This window comes from Mustela erminea, chromosome 8, assembly GCF_009829155.1.
Source record: "Mustela erminea isolate mMusErm1 chromosome 8, mMusErm1.Pri, whole genome shotgun sequence".
NCBI lineage: Eukaryota > Metazoa > Chordata > Mammalia > Carnivora > Mustelidae > Mustela > Mustela erminea.
This window is the reverse complement of record NC_045621.1, coordinates 83,451,435-83,468,317: the sequence shown is the minus strand read 5'-3', so window position 1 is coordinate 83,468,317 and position 16,883 is coordinate 83,451,435. Positions and strand designations below refer to the sequence as shown.

At 33.5% G+C, this 16,883-nt stretch overlaps 1 long non-coding RNA gene across 1 annotated transcript in view; it reads left to right on the top strand.

The window, feature by feature from the left end:
• Positions 1–1,827, top strand: part of LOC116597888 — a 46,368-nt gene extending 44,541 nt beyond the window's left edge. The window contains exon 4 of the long non-coding RNA XR_004288830.1: positions 1,281–1,827. This is a non-coding gene — a long non-coding RNA (uncharacterized LOC116597888). The remainder of the gene's footprint in view (positions 1–1,280) is intronic.
• Positions 1,828–16,883: the final 15,056 nt, after the last annotated feature.

The window sequence follows — 16,883 nt, the reverse complement described above, 5'->3', positions numbered from 1 at the left end:
GGCCATTCTTATAGTCACTTTCCTTTCAATTACAAGAACTTCAGAATGAGATCCAAGCTTTTGAGCAAGAAACCATCTGAATATTATTTCTTCTGAATAATTTTAGCTTTGCCAGAACCCTGATATTTCCCGTTTCTAAACTTTAGCACATTATTACTAGCATCAAGAAGGCTATATCTCCAGATTACACTGCTCCCCTCTGCCTTTTTGGCAGTGTTATATTTGAGCTATATGAAAATCACCGAAGAAGTTCTTACTGCTGTTATGTTTTTCTGTGTGCTGTGGGAAGAACTGGCACCTAAGGCTATGTCTACATTATTTATACCACTTTGATAGATTAAATCTTAACTGTACTATAGAGCTTTTAAAGACAAGTCTGTAAATGTTTAAGGATTCCACAGGTGTTCATCCTAACTGCAAACAAAGACTCCTTTTTGTGGTTGAAAAAGAAAATTAAAATTAGACAGTGTCCTGCAAGCCATGGTTTCTGCTTAAAACAGATCCTTGACTGGACATGTCAGATAGATTTGTTACTCTTGACACATTTTTGGAGTTCAACAAAGTAACCTACATCAATGGAAACATTTCTGTGATCCCATATTTCTAAAATTAATCTCTCTGATGGTGACATTTCATAAAGGAACTATAATGTTGGTATTCTACCAATGTAGCAAAATCCTAAAGAACTTTCATCCTGAAATGTCCCCAAGCTCTAAAGTATTCTTAAAACTGTTTCTTTCTTTTCTCTGCACTGTTACCAACTCCATGGTACAACTTTGATGTGTTACTAAAAGACAAGAGCTTTATTTTTGGAAAGTATTGTTCATAGGGCCCCAGAGGATTATTTTTCTCCTGTTTATAACTACAGGATATGATTCTAGTCCCTGAAACTCAGGATTTGCTGGAGTTTCTTTTCAAGCAGGTGGTAATTTCATGAGTTTTCCTGAAAATAATTATATTCACCTTTGATTCAGTGAAAGATAAATATATTAGCTATCTAAGGTCTACATCAGTACATATCATTGATTTACTCAAAATTACAGGAGCTTGTGAGGTAAGTCAATGAAATATTTAACAAAAATAATAAGGAAAAGTATGATGGTAATTATAAGGTATAAGGGTTGTAATCATGTTTTCCTCAATAGATAACTGAATTCTAATTGGATTTTTAGTTTTTCAGATGTCATAGTTTCTAATTAGAAATCCCATTATTTACTGAATTCAAGTTTCACTCCACTTTGACCATATCTTGTATTTTTACTCTCCCATCTTTTTTCTAGGATGTTATTATGGGAATATACCACCATGGAGTAGAGTGAAAGAAGATTCCTCTTATAAATGCTGAATTAGAAAGGCAGAAAGGAATGACTCACACAAATGAAGAATAGGTTTTAAAATATTTGTCACTGGCCGTTCTTGAGCCATACCAGACTTTCTTCACGTTCTTCCAATTCTCTTCTAAATTACATAATCAGATCTGTCTAACACAATGAATATTATTTTAGCATATCATCAGTGATCTCAAGATCATTAACTTCATAGTCAGAAGAATCATTAGTGCTAACCAAGGATCAATCAGTTCCCCTTTGGACTCCAAATCTAAAACACACATCTAGGTTCCAGAGGACACTGTGTATTCTACCCCAGATCAAGAGATTTCAAAATACGGTAACTTATTAGTTAAGTCTTCATCTAGTATTATACTCTTCAGTATGTCAATGTAGAAAATTGTTGGTGATCCTGACTATGCTATTAGAGATGACACTAGCAATATGTGACTATTTACATTAAATAAATTTTATTCTAAAATGTATTCTAGGGGCGCCTGGTGGCTCAGTGGTTTAAAGCCTCTGCCTTCAGCTCAGGTCACAATCCCAGGGTCCTGGGATCGAGCCCCGCATCAGGCTCTCTGCTCAGCAGGGAGCCTGCTTCCTCCTCTCTCTCTGCCTGCCTCTCTGCCTATTTGTGATCTTTGTCTGTCAAATAAATAAATAAAATCTTTAAATTTTTTTTTTAAAAATAAGATGTATTCTAAAATTTAAAATCCAGTTCCTTAAAGATAAATAAATAAGATAAATAAAATTCAGTTCCTCAATTGTACTAGCCATGTATCTAGTGTTAAGTAGCCACAAATGACTAACAACTATACAGGGTATCTCAGATACTGAACATTTCCATCTTCACAAAGGAATTAAAGCTAGAAATCAAAAAATATATATATTTTAAACTACTATTTGTCTAAGAATAAATCACACTGATGGTCAAAATATTTTAAGATATATGAATACTAAGCATTGCATATGACCTATCAAAGCTTAGGAATAGAGCTAAACAAAGGAAACCATAGTCTTAAAGAAGTACGACAGAAGAATATAATTGAGTAAAGTCCAGAAAAGTATGAGCCCATTAAGCATAAAGAAGGAAAGAAAGAATGCAAAATCAGATATTCTTCAAGGGAAAATAAATCCACTATAGAGATAATCAACAAAACCAAAGACAGGTTGTCTGAAAAGACTAATAAAATTGATAATGAAGTAGCATGAATAAAAAAGGAAAAAAAGTTGACAACAGAAATTGGTAATATCAGGAATGAAAATGAGGACATCAACAGATATCCTACCAACATGTTTTTTAAAAAGAAGATATTATTAAGAAAATTTATGTCAAAAAAGTTAACAATTTCAATGAGCTATAAAAAGTCCCTAACAAACACAATTTACTAAAATTGACAGAGACATTAAAAGTCTCAATATTCTTATGTCTAATGAAGAAATTGAGCCAATTACTTAAAAACTTTTCACAAATAAAACCCCTACCCTAGGGCGCCTGGGTGGCTCAGTGGGTTAAGCCGCTGCCTTCGGCTCGGGTCATGATCTCAGGGTCCTGGGATCGAGTCCCATATCGGGCTCTCTGCTCAGCGGGGAGCCTGCTTCCTCCTCTCTCTCTCTCTCTGCCTGCTTCTCTGCCTACCTGTGATCTCTCTCTGTCAAATAAATAAATAAAATCTTTAAAAAAAAAAAAACCCTACCCTAAAAACTTCAACAAAGAATTCTTTCAAATCTAAAGAAATAACCCTATTTTTACTTAAACTCTTCTCAAAATAAAAAGAGAACTTGTCTCTTTTTATAAGGCCAGCATAAGTTTGATACCAAAAGAGAACAAGAACATTATAACAAAGAGAAGTTAGAGACCAACTCCTCTCTTGGACATAGACGCAATAATCCTTAATAAAATATTACCAAACATAATCCAGATGTATATAAAAATGATGACTTATTTCCAAATAGTTTCAATCTAGTAATTCTAGGTTGGCTTATCATTAAAAAATCAGTCCATGTGATTTAACACATAGAAAATAAAGTGAAAATCACATGAAAATCTCAAATAGATGAAGGAAATTCATTTGATAAAATTCAACTCTCATTCATGACAAAAAAGCTACTCAACATTTCTTGGAGGTAATAGCAAGTACAATAAGGAAAGAAAAAAAACATAATTGGAAAGGAAAAATTTTTAAAAAATGTATTATTTCAGATCTACCAGAACCTTCATTCATTTGTAGACAGAACAAAAGTTGGTACAACCAAACCCTTTGGAAACTCTTTGGAAATGTCTGCCAACTCTGAATAACTGGATACATGCAACTCAACGATTCTACTCTTCCTTTGTATATACCCAACAGATTCTGTAAATGGCATTTACAATAATGTTTACAAAGCACATTTTCATACTACAAACTGGAAAACTGCTCAATTGCTCATAAAGGGTGATATAGTCATGTAATGAAATACAATATAGTCATAAGAATAAACATATAACAACTGCATAGCAATATGGATCAATCTCACAAATATAATGTCAACTGAAAGAATATATACAAGGAGAGTACATACCATGGGATTCCAGATATATAAAGATCAAAAACCTACAAAACTAATCTGTGATACTGAAAGACAGTACACTGCCACTGGGGTGGTAGTGAAAGGGTAATTACAAAGGAAAGAACAATAACTTTATAAAAGAGAAACCTCTCAACTCCAGCTTAATTGGAGATCAAAGTTAACATAACCACAATTGAGCCAAAATAATATCATGATGCCTCTTGATATGACTCATTAAGAAGGACACATCATTTGGGGTATTTCACCAAAAATGTGTATCCCAAATCTAATCAAAAAGAAACATCAAAGGAACTCTAAAGGATGTGTTACAAAATGTCTGCAGCAAAAATGTTAAACTAAAAAAGATAAAGACTGGATAAGGAAATATTAAATACAACAAAATTTAAAAAAATAATAATAATGGTTTGGACATTGAACTAGGGGATGGGAGAATGGTCTATAAAGGACATTTGGGGAACAATTAACAATTAGAACATGGACTATGGGTTATGTCACAACACTGTATCAAATTATAATGTTAATTTTTCTGATTTTTATGATATGTTGTTACATGACAGAATACCCATTTTCCTAAGAAATACTGAAATATCTAGGGGAAAGGGAAAATTATGTCCCTAATACATCATTAGAAAAATATCCCTGCATGTATATGTATGTATATATACACAGATATATGTGTGTATACAGAGAAAATAAGGAAAAATGTAAAGGATTCTTAAATCTGGATAAGGACTATAATAGGAATTCCTTGGATTCTTCTCTCAATTCTCCTTTAAGTTTCAAGTTGTATCAAATAAAAAGTTTTTTTTTTTAATTAAGGGATGAAGGGTTTTATTCATCTTCTACAGATTGCTATGGATAGAAAAATGAGATTTCAGAGAAGTCTTAAAATTGATCATTCAGGGAACCATTATGATAATGTTCAAGGAGGCTAACTCATGTTAACTAAGCTCATAAGAAACTGATACATCAAGTGGAATGCCAGTTTATTAATTTAACAACAACAAAAAATGATACTGCTAAATGGGAAGTTAAGACTTGTGTGAGCATAGCTGTTACATTTTTCTTCTTGGCAGATGTAGATGGAAAATCACTTGATTATCAGAGGACAGCTTTGTGAGCCAGGTTCAGAACAGATACAGTTGGATAAGGGTATCAGATGCTAAATGTTCAGGTACTGAGAGTCTAATATCAGTTTCACAAATACTGTTTTTAACAAGAAGCATCTTATTTCTAAACTGCATTTTTTTTTGCCTAGAGTTAATTATATACATTATGCTTGATTTTACAATTAAACTCTGTGTCAGGAGGGTCCTGTTTAGATCCAGCCTACAGACTGTATGTATTTTAAGCTCCTGTCCAGTCTGGAAAATCAGGACTTATTCTCACTATAGCTAAGAATGTCCTCATATTTCTTATTAACACAAGTACAAGAAACAAATTCAAATGTGAAAGCTTGAAATGATGAGTTTTTTTGGCAAAACATTTTCACTAAATATAGAATTCTGGGCTGACATTTTCTTTCCATACTTTAAAATTTTAGTTTGTCTTCTGATCTCCATTGTTTCTGAAGAGTTGTCAACTACCATTCATACTGCTTTTCCTCTGCATATATTGTTCTCTGGCTGCTTTCAAGATAATCTATTTAAATCACATTTGGCAATATGTTAAGTAAATTGATCTTGCAGCTTGGAGTAAATATATTCAATCAGGGATATTTCTATATATTTCTTTTTCTATATCCATTAATATGAATTCCATATTTGTATTAGATTCATATTTAAAAAGTAATTTTAATGATCTCCCAAGTCATGCACAAATGGAAATCACAGAGCATTTAATATATGCTCTATATTTAAATCATAAACATAGTAACAATATACTTTTTGCAAGAATGTATAATTATCTGAATGGCTGGTTGTATAAATCTTAGATATTTACCATATATGCTTCCATATGAAATACTGATGCCCATCAGCAGCATATAATCAAATTACAAACTCAATGTCTAGTTGGAATTACAGAAAATTCTAATATATTAAGTGAAGGGGGGGTACTCCAAATTCTTAGCATAGTGTTATGTTTAATGTATATGTTATACATTAATACACATTTGCTCTCACTAGACAGATATTTATGATATTGCACAGAAAATGTAGTATCTGCTGAGTTTTTCCTTATAAGTTGGACTCCAGGCAGGATGCAACTCTTCCTGTAGGAAGAGGACAGTTTCTGGCAATCTATTCTATTTCATTGATTTTTACACGCCTGCCACAATCACCCCATTGGTATAATTTTATAAGTACTGAAATCAGGAAGGCAACTTTCCAAATTCCTAAGCCTTCAAATCTATGAATATGGTATACTGTTTCATCTACTAGATTTTATTTAATTTCTGTTAGCATTGTCTGATTATTTTTTCCTACAGGCCTTTTAAATAGGCCAGCCTGTACTTTTGTATTTAATAATCACATTTTGCCAAAAAAATACTTATTTCAAGCTTTCAAATTTGAGTTAAATACTGTTTCCCTAAGTCTTTTGTGTTTCAATGCTAATACAAATATTATCAATTCTTAAATTCTATATATTCAAGTACTTATAGCTAATATATTGAAGAGAAACTGTTTTGTAAAACTAAACCTTTAACCTGTGACCTTAGGTGTCTTATTAGTTTTGTAGATTAAGCAGGATTTTTCTTGTACCTGAATACACTAACTGAAAATAAAGACAACTTCCTTATTTTCTTCCCAATTTCCACATAATCTCTCTTTCTCTCTCTGTCTCACGCACACACATTGCACTACTCAGATTAAGGACTGACAAACTTATTCTTGAAGAATCATATAATAAATATTTTAAGCTAATTAGTTATAGTTTCTGCTACCCTCAACTCTACCATGCAGGCAAGAGCAGCCATAAACAATATATAAACAAATTGATATCACTAAGTTCCATTAAAATTTAACTTATAGGGGCACCTGGGTGGCTCAGTGGGTTAAGTCTCTGCCTTCAGCTCATGTCATGATCTCAGGGTCCTGGGATTGAGCCCTGCATCAGGCTCTCTGCTCAGCAGGGAGCCTGCTTCCCCCTGCCTCTCTGCCTACTTGTGATGTCTCTCTCTGTGTCAAATAAATTTTTTTTTTAATGTTAAAAAAAATTTTACTTACAAAAACAAGTGACTGTTCTACAGGCTGGAGTTTGCTGACCCCTGACCTAGGACTTCCCGAAAATGCTAAATAGAAGTGATGAGAGGGGGCATCCTTCCCTATTTCTAATCCGAAGAGAAAAATCCTTAGTTTTTCTTCCATTAATAGGTTAGCCATAGTTTTTGTTTGATTAGATAAATAATTTCCTTTATCAAGTGTTCTAATCCATAAAAGATAAACTTTTCCATTTATTTAGACTTCTTTTACTTAGGGTAAACAAAATTGCTTCTATTATTAAAATGCTGAGAGTTTTCCATAAATAGTTGTTCACTGAATTTTGTCAAATATTGTTTCTATAACTATTAAGAATCCAGATTTTTCTCCTTCATCCTATTAATATGATAAATTACTAGATCTTCAAAGGTTAAACCAATTTTATATTATTAGGATAAATTCCAATTGTTATGATTTATTATCTTTTTGATATGCTGTTGAGTTTGATGTCCTAACATTTAAAAAATTATGCACCTAAGTTCATACGGATATCAAATTCTAAGTTACTTTTATTGTAATGCCTCTTTGCCTCGCTTGGGTATCAAGATGGTACTACCTTCATAAAATGACATGGCAAATATTCACATCCATCCTGTTTTTGAAAAAAATTTTGTGTATATTGGCACTATTTCTTCCTTAAACCTTTGACAGAATTTACCAGAGATGCTAAGACTGAAATTTTTCTTCTGGGAATATTTTCAATTACAAATTTACTACTATTGGATATAAAACTATCATTATTTTTTTTTTCTTTAGCCCATCTTGGTTTTGTGTTCCTTTCAATGAATTTTTCCTTTTCATCTAAGTTATGTTTCACATACTGGTATAAAAATTCATAAAATGTACTTATTAAAATGTTAATGGATGTAGGTTCTGCACCTATGCCTCTCTCTGACTCCTTCTATAAATAATACGTTTTCTCTGTATTTTCTCTGATCACTCTGGAGATTATCAAATTTATTGATTTTTTTCAAAACCAATTGTTTTCACTGATTTTTTTTTATTTTTGTCCACTTTATATTCACTTAATTTCCAGTTTCAGCTGTGTTTTATTCTCCTTTGTACTTTTTTATATTTAATTTGTATCTTTTTCTAACTTCTCCAGGAAGATGCTTAAATCATTAGTTTTAGACTTGTTTTCTAATAAAGCCTTTAATCCAATAGCATTTTCTCTAAGCAACTTCTTTAGTAAAATCACTTATTATGCTGTATTCAAATCATTTTCTAATAAAAAAAATTCATGCACTTCAAATCTTTTTTAGTATTCATTTTGCTCTCTAAAGGCATTTATGAAGAGTGTTCAATTTCCCATCTTTTGAAAGGACCTAAATAATCTTTTTGACTTCTAATTTAATTCAATTTTGTCAGAAAACATACTCTATGGAATTATAAAATTTTTAAATTTATTAAAAGTTGCCATGTGGCCAAGAATATGGTCAATTTCTGTAAATGTTCCATTTGTACCCAATGTATATTCTGCTGCTTTGGAATAAAGTATTCTGTAAAAATAAAAATAATTTGGTTCATAATGTGGCTTTAGCTTTCAAATCTTTGACTTTGTTTAAATCCTCAACTATTCAAATCCTTTGAAATTGTTTAAATCCTCAATTATTTGTCCTATCAGTTTTTGTTTCATGTATTTTGAAGTCTTGTCATTAGAGGTATATACATTTGGGAGTGCTGTCTTCGTGATGTATTGACTCCTTAAAATTATAAATATTCCTTTTATTTCTAGTAATATTCGTTGTCTTCAAGTGTGCCTTTCTGATACCAGTATTACTACTTTAACTTCCTTATGATTAGGGTATTTATAGTTCATTTCAGATATTGGGCTATTAGTTGTACATCAGTGTTTTACTTTTAGAAGTTTATCCAATGTTTACAATAAGTTTCATAAACTTGTCAGGATCTACTTTCAATAAGATTATATATAGTCATTTATAATGTAACATTTTTCATAGTATATTTATGTTTCTAAGCTTACACTTTTTCCTTGTATATTTAAGCCACTAATTTTTACTATTTTGCTTTAAATGGTCAATTTTCTTCTAAAGAAATAAAAAAATAAAAAGCTTTTTTATAATTACCAATATATGTTCTAACTCTATTGCTCTTTTTGTTCCTTTATTTGGCTTCAGATTCAGTTTGGCATCACACGTTTTCAGCCTGAAGAACCATATTTAGCATTCTAAAGAATGCTATATATATATATATATCTTTCTCATTGTCTAAAAAAATGTTTTAATCTTTTTTTTGGAAGGACATTTTTGCTCATTATAGAAATTTGTTGACTTTTTCCTTTAGCACTTTGAAGGTGCTATTTCATTGTCTTCTGTTTGCATTGTTACCATTTTTTAAATTTGAGTATAGTTAACACACAATGTTACATTAATTTCAGGTGTACACTATAGGGATTCAACAAGTTTATACATTATTCTGTGTTCACCACAAATGTAGCTACTACCATCTGACTCCATACATCACTATTAGAGTATAATTGACAATATGCTCTATGCTGTACCTTTTATCCCCATGACTTATTCATTCCATAACTGGAAGCTTGTATCTCCTACTTTCCTTTACCCATTTTTTTCAAAAGACTGTATTTATTTCTTTGACAGAGAGAGAGAGATCACAAATAGAGAGGCAGGCAGAAAGAGAGGGGGAAGCAGGCTCCTCACTGAGCAGGGAGCCTGAAGCAGGGCTCAATCCCAGGACCGTGGGATCATGACCTGAGCTGAAGGTAGAGGCTTTAACCCACTGAGCCACCCAAGCCCCCCTCCTTTACCCATTTTGCCCAACCTCCACCCTCCTCCCCTTTGGCAACCATCAATTTGTTCTCTGTATTTAGAAGTCTGATTCTACTTTTCGTTTGCTCATTCATTTTTGTTTTGTTTAGATCCCACTTACAAATGAAATCATGCAGTACACCTATCAGAATGGGTGAAATAAAAAAGACAAGAAATTACAAGTGTTGGTAAAGATGTGAAGAAAAAGGAACTTTTATACACCAGTGATGGGAATGTAAATTGATACAGTCACTATGGAAAACAGTATGGAGGCTCCTCAAAAAATTAAAAACAGAAATGTCATAAGATCCAATAACTCTATTATTGGGTATTTACCCAAAGAAAATGAAAACACTGGTGCCCCTGGGTGGCTCAGTTGGTTAAGCACCCAACTCTTCATTTCAGCTCAGGTCATGATCTCATGGGTCATAAGATTAGGCCTCACTGCCGCCCTCCCTCCCACCCCACCACTTAACAGGGAGTCTGTTTAAGATTCTCTCCCTCTGCTCCTCCTTCCACTCGCATGCATGTGCACACACTCTCTCTCTTTCAAATAATCATTTTTTTTAAAAAGAAAAAGAAAACAAAACACTAATTTGAAAAGATATATGGGCCCCTATGCTTACTGCAACATTATTTACAATAGCCAAGACATGGAAACAACCTAAGTGTCCATCAGTAGATAAGTGAATAAGGAAGATGTGGTAACATATAAATGTTGCATTATGTGGCAATAAAAAAGGCTGAGATCTTGCCATTTGAGACAACATGGATGGACCCAGAGGGCATTAGGCTAAGTGAAAAAAGTCAGGCTGTTTGCATAGTTGTTTGGGGTTTTTTTGTTGTTGTTTTTGGGTTTTGTTTGTTTGCATAGTTTTTAATGCAACGTCTTTATTCTTATTTTTGTTCTGTATTATCTAATGTCTGTTCTTCCTCTTACTATTCTTAAGATTTTTTTTTTTTTTTTTTAGTCATTGGTTCAGCAATTTGATAATGGTTTCTTGGTGTGGTTTCTGTTTTATGTGCTCTGCTTGGAGTCACCAGCATCCTGGATTTGGAAATTCATTTTTTTTGTCAAATTTGGAAAATACTGGCCAGTATTTCTTTAAATATATTTCAGTCTTGCTCATTCTTTGTCTTCTGGGGCTTCAATTATATGTATGTTAGATCAATTGTCCTTGTCGCACCCTGAGACCTTTGCTTCAGTTTGGAGAGATTCTATTGTAGTTCTATGTATGTTTTCAGTTCATTAGTCTTTTCTTCTGTAGTCTCTATCCTGTGGTAAGCCTATCTAATGAGTTTTTCATTATAGATATCCTATTTTCTAGAGTTTCCAGTTCATAGTTTTAATTTCTCTTCGCATTATGGTCATGTTTTCATTTAATTAGTAAGTATATTTCTAATAACTTTTTTAAAGCTCTCATTTCCAAATTCATCTATTTTCTCTCTGGCTCTTTTCTAACAACTGATATTTTTTGCTGTTTCTGCATCATATTTTTGTGCTTCTTTGTAAGCCTACTAACTATTGAGTAGGTAAGAGGCCTTGTGAAAACTATGTTATTGAGTGTCTGAATTTTATAGTATTTCTTTAGAAAATTTTAAATTTTATTGTGAGAAGTACCTCCATTACTCATGGATTGGTCAAATATATATATATATATATATATATATATATATATATATATATATATATTCATGACATGTTTTTAAGACTTCTTTTGGACTGTTTAGAATAATCTTTACTCAAGTGTTGTTTGGACTTACTTTCTGGTGTCCTACAGTATGCCTCTACTGTCCAAAGAGATCTTTTTATTCTGCATGACAGAAACTTCCAACTTTGTGTGAGCTCTGGAAATTATTTGACTTCTAACATCCTGATAATTGTTTTATCAGGTTTCACTCTGCATACACATACATTATTATTCAGCAACAGACCGAAGGCAAGCCTATGCATGTTTCAGGAATTCTTTTTCTTCATAGTCCCTAACTCTTAAATGCTCTGTTTTGCAAATTTAAGCAGCTTCAACTTCCCCTAAACCTCTGTGCTAGGACTCAGAAAGTGATTCCCTGTAGAAAACCATGGATTTACAGAGCACATCTCACATTTTTTTAAATTTATTTTTTATTTTCAGCATAACGGTATTCATTATTGTTGCACCACACCCAGTGCTCCATGCAATCCATGCCCTCTATAGTACCCACCACCTGGTACCCCAATCTCCCACCCCCCGCCCCTTCAAACCCCTCAGATTGTTTTTCAGAGTCCATAGTCTCTCATGATTCACCTCCCCTTCCAATTTCCCCCAACTCCCTTCTCCTCTCTACCTCCCCATGTCCTCCATGCTATATGTTATGCTCCACAAATAAGTGAAACCATATGATAATTGACTCTCTCTGCTTGACTTATTTCACTCAGCATAATCTCTTCCAGTCCCGTCCATGTTGATACAAAAGTTGGGTATTCGTCCTTTCTGATGGAGGCATAATACTCCATAGTGTATATGGACCACATCTTCCTTATCCATTCCTCCGTTGAAGGGCATCTTGGTTCTTCCCACAGTTTGGCGCACACCTCACTTTTTTCTCCTCTTAGAGTTCAGAGTTCTGTATTGTCTGTTGTCCAATATCTGAAGTCAGTTCTTATATATTTCTTTCAATTTTCTATTTGTTTACAGTGGTAGGGCAGGACTAATACCAGATACTCCATCATGGCAGGAGTACAAAAACTCTATAAATTTAAATGTGTATAATAATGTCAGTTCTACATAAACTAGGATATTTCCAATTCCAGGCAGATTATAAGTCTATCTGTAATTACTCAGCCCTGTCCAAAATATCACAAATTGTATGGTTAAACCCTCTCAACACTTAAGACTTTTTTCCTCACTCCTACTTACAGCTGATATACTTGATTTTCCTGGCTTATTTTTTCTTGATGGTGTCTTTCAAACCTACTCATTTCCTTTTCCACTTCCACCTTAAATGCATTCATCTTGGGCAACTGCCAAAATATCTTATTGTTCTTGACTCACATCCCTTTCTTTTTCACAAGTAATTTCAGGTGTTATTCTTCAAAAACCACTTTCATGATAGCACTGGCATATTCAGTCTGATCAACAATCTAGAGTGGCTTTATGGTCTACTACTTCAAATATCATCTGCCTCTCCCTTCTACACCAAATATTTTTTTATGTACTGAAGATTCAAAAGAAACACAATCTGGCAGGGGACCCAAACAAATAAGTATTACAAATACAGTGACAGTTCAAAGATAAAAACATTCAGAGTAAATTTTACCACCTTACATTGGGCATTCAGTGAAAGAGTCATAGCATTAATGGCTATGCTTAATCCTAAAATATGAGTAGAAGTAGAGAAGGTATTGAAAGCAGAGAAAACAGGGACAGAGAAGGGAGAAACACCATGACATAAGTGGAAAGTATAGGTCATATGTTAAATGAACATAAAGTCAAAGGTAGAGGGCAACAAAAAATATGGCCAGAGTATAAACAGGAAAAAGTTCAAGGAACCAATTTTTTTATTGCATTTCCAAGCTTGGGTTTTAATAAGATGCTGAAGGATTTTTAATCAAGGGAGTGAGTGACATGTCCATACTTTTGTTTTAGGAAAAAAATAACTGGTTATGTTACTGAAGATAAATTTTAGTGGGGGATGAACGGAGGCAAGAAAGTTGTTAACTAAGACGATGAGTAAGTGAAAAGTCTGAATTATACTAGTTGTAATAAAGGTAAAGAGGGAGGAATGACAGTAAAGCTAACATTATATAGTAATTTATAGGACATGAGGTTAAAGGTATAACTACAGTATCAAGGGTGACTCACCTTTCTAGATTTAGTTGTAGCTGAGTAGATAACTGTGTCATCTACTTGAGAGGACACAATTAACATAAAAGGAAGAGCATATTAAAGAGTAGTTAGAAAGAGTACTGTTTCTCTGGACATCTAAAGTACCCAGAGACAGACAGTTGAAAAGGTCACATCTGTAATTTGATAGAAGTCCAGAGAATATTTATAAAAACTTGAAAGCCATCATCCCCTAGTAGGTATCTAACTATGAGAGAAGAGACCATGTGTGAAGTAAAAGGAATGTCAGCATTTAGAGGTCCTACAAGGGCATGGAAGCACAGTGTTTCTGCTGAAGTAAAAATACCTTGGCTATACAACATCACTTGTATTTTTAGTCCGCATTTTCCTGATGTAAGGGATATCAAATGCGTAGTTAATTAATTAAGGTGGCCCTAGATTGGCTTTATTCCATAATGTGGTAGACAGCTGATCTACTAAGGTCCCTGAAAACACAAGAAGTTGAGGTATCCTTCTTATCATTTCCATTTTGCTGGCAGTACCCTCTGTACTCATCCCTAAAACTTTGAAGTCCATGTCTCAAATTCTTAATGATCTCAGTAAAGCCCCCTTCTCTTGATTTGAAGTAGAGTGGGAACATCCTACACTCATCTCTTTGGAAGAAGTTGTGACTCAAAGCATATTAACTGCTGTCTCCAAACTTTTTCCTCAATCTCCACTATGTTAACACTTTCTTTAATTCCCTCAACATGGCTAGGGCTTTAAGAGTTACTCTGTAATCCCTGTCCTCCTTTGGAACTGATTCAGTATGAACTTTATTACCGGATATCTATGGTCACTTGAGGCCTCTGTTGTAATTTCTAATTTAACATCAAAGAACACGTCTGTCTCCCCCTAAATAAAAAGTATGACATCTTTTATCTTTGTATTCCCTGTCTTTAGCACAAGAATAAGAAAATCCTAGTACTGAAATGAACATTTAGAAGTGAAGGAATGACCTTCCAGAATACGGCATCTGGTAACACTGTTTGGTGGATTTGAAGTCACCATTAGAAAAAAGCATATTTAATTAGTTGGGGCAGAGACAGACAGTGTCTCTCAAATTTAAAAAAGAATTAAAATGTATTGATAAAGACAGATCTTTTAAGTAGGCTCCATGCCCAGCATGGAGCCGAACATGGGGCCTGAACCCACGACCTTGAGTTCAAGACCCCAGCTGAGATCAAGAGTCACTCTTGAACCACCCAGGCACCTTGAGAGATCTTTTCATGCGGTGATTTGAAGCTGATTATAGACCCCTACTAAAAACCTCAAATTGCAGAGATTTATTAATGGACATTACAAAAGGAGGTACAGGCTCAGAATTCAAAAGATGGCTGTAAAAATTACACTAAAATGAAGGTAATTCATTGGTCAATCTTCAAGGCATAATTCCAGAACTTACTCTTAAATACAGGGTTTTTACTATGAAAGGAGATTTTTCCAGATTCTTAAAAAGTAAATTTTCCAAATAAAAATTTATATATCTAAAAATAGGTATATCTTTAAATAAACGCTTTGAAATACTGGTCTGTTTCTTCAAAAATTCTTTGGATAGTGGGCATTATTTGATGAACAAGTATACAAATTTAGCTCTGAATTCAGAACTACCATGCACAAGAATGCAACCTACTTTTCACAACTAAAATCTGAAATAACAATATCTTATCCAAGAGACCAGCATAATTCGTTTTTCATTCTGATGGATATCTCATTTATTAGGCACAGAATTCACTGTGCTCCAGTGCCAAGAATTACTAAGCAACAGAACATATGTAGGCGGATGTGATGTTTGCATATTCACACAATATGACATTTACACCAAGATCAGAAGTATAGTATTACTGAAAGAGAAGAACAGTAATAAAACGAGAGGTAGTAATATTCTTTTATTTTATAAGGTACCATTCACAAAAGCTTCTCCATGATCTTAATAAATAACCCTCTCCTACAGAAAGCAAACAAATCTGGAGGGACATTCACAACTTTCCACATTCAGTTTCTCCTAAATGCCAGAAAGGAAAACATACTGCTTGAAGCAATTTTTTTATGCTTTCTATAGCATAACACCTAGTATGGCGTGAATACAGGAATTGCCTATCAGCCTGAGCAGAATACTAACTGTTTTACAGCATCAAAATTGGGAAATATTCTGGAGTGTTCTACCCAAGACATTTCCCTGGGGACCCTGAAACTTGGCAACTTTCTCTGATAGGCAGCTACTTCTGTTCCCATGCTGTCTTTCTGCTGAATACAGGAACAAAAGATGGGGACAAGGTTGAATAAATGTGACTATTTTCTCACAGGGATAAAACAACAAGGTCTCAATGCCAAACAATACATGGGCCAGTCCAGTTCAAACTGATGTGTGGCTTAAGGCAGTTAAAACACCTCAATCCAGTCTTCCTTTAAAACAAACTCTTCACATTCTAGTCATACAACTTCAACTTTTAATACAATTCAAATATAGATTAAGTGAATAAAAAAAATTTTCAAAAGAAAATCTCCTGAACACCTCACCAAGCAATTTAGGCCATTCTATGCATTATCAATAATTCTTAGTGAAACATATTTTATGTAGGTTAAATTTCTGAGTTTAACAAGAGGTACACATATCTTTAAAATATCAAATATTTCTTAATATTTTTGTCTAAATATATTTGGCTCATATCTTTCATGGTTTCCTTGGTGGACACCATTAGATTTCAAGACAAAGTGTTTCCTTTGACAGCATTCTGTTACAGTGATTTATTCACTAAATTTATTTTTAAAAAAGCAAAAAATTCTTGAAGAAGTAGACCCTTCCTTCTTTCCCAGTGAATAGATTTTATAATGGCTTTCATAATTTGCTTAAAGATTTAAGTATGCCAGCTATATCTTCTAGAAGATCACTTGCTATTCATAACTGTCAGAGTAACTTCACCAAACTATTATTTGAAGGTAGCTGGGATAGCAATCTTTTCTCTTGTGTAGTAAGATCCAAGGTTCATTATAAGCATGCCACTATCCTGACTTTTCACTGGGTTCTAAACTGGGGTTTATGAAAGGAGTTAAGAAAATTAGGGTGCCTGGGTGGCTCAGTGGGTTAAGCCACTGCCTTCAGCTCAGGTCATGATCTCAGGGTCCTGG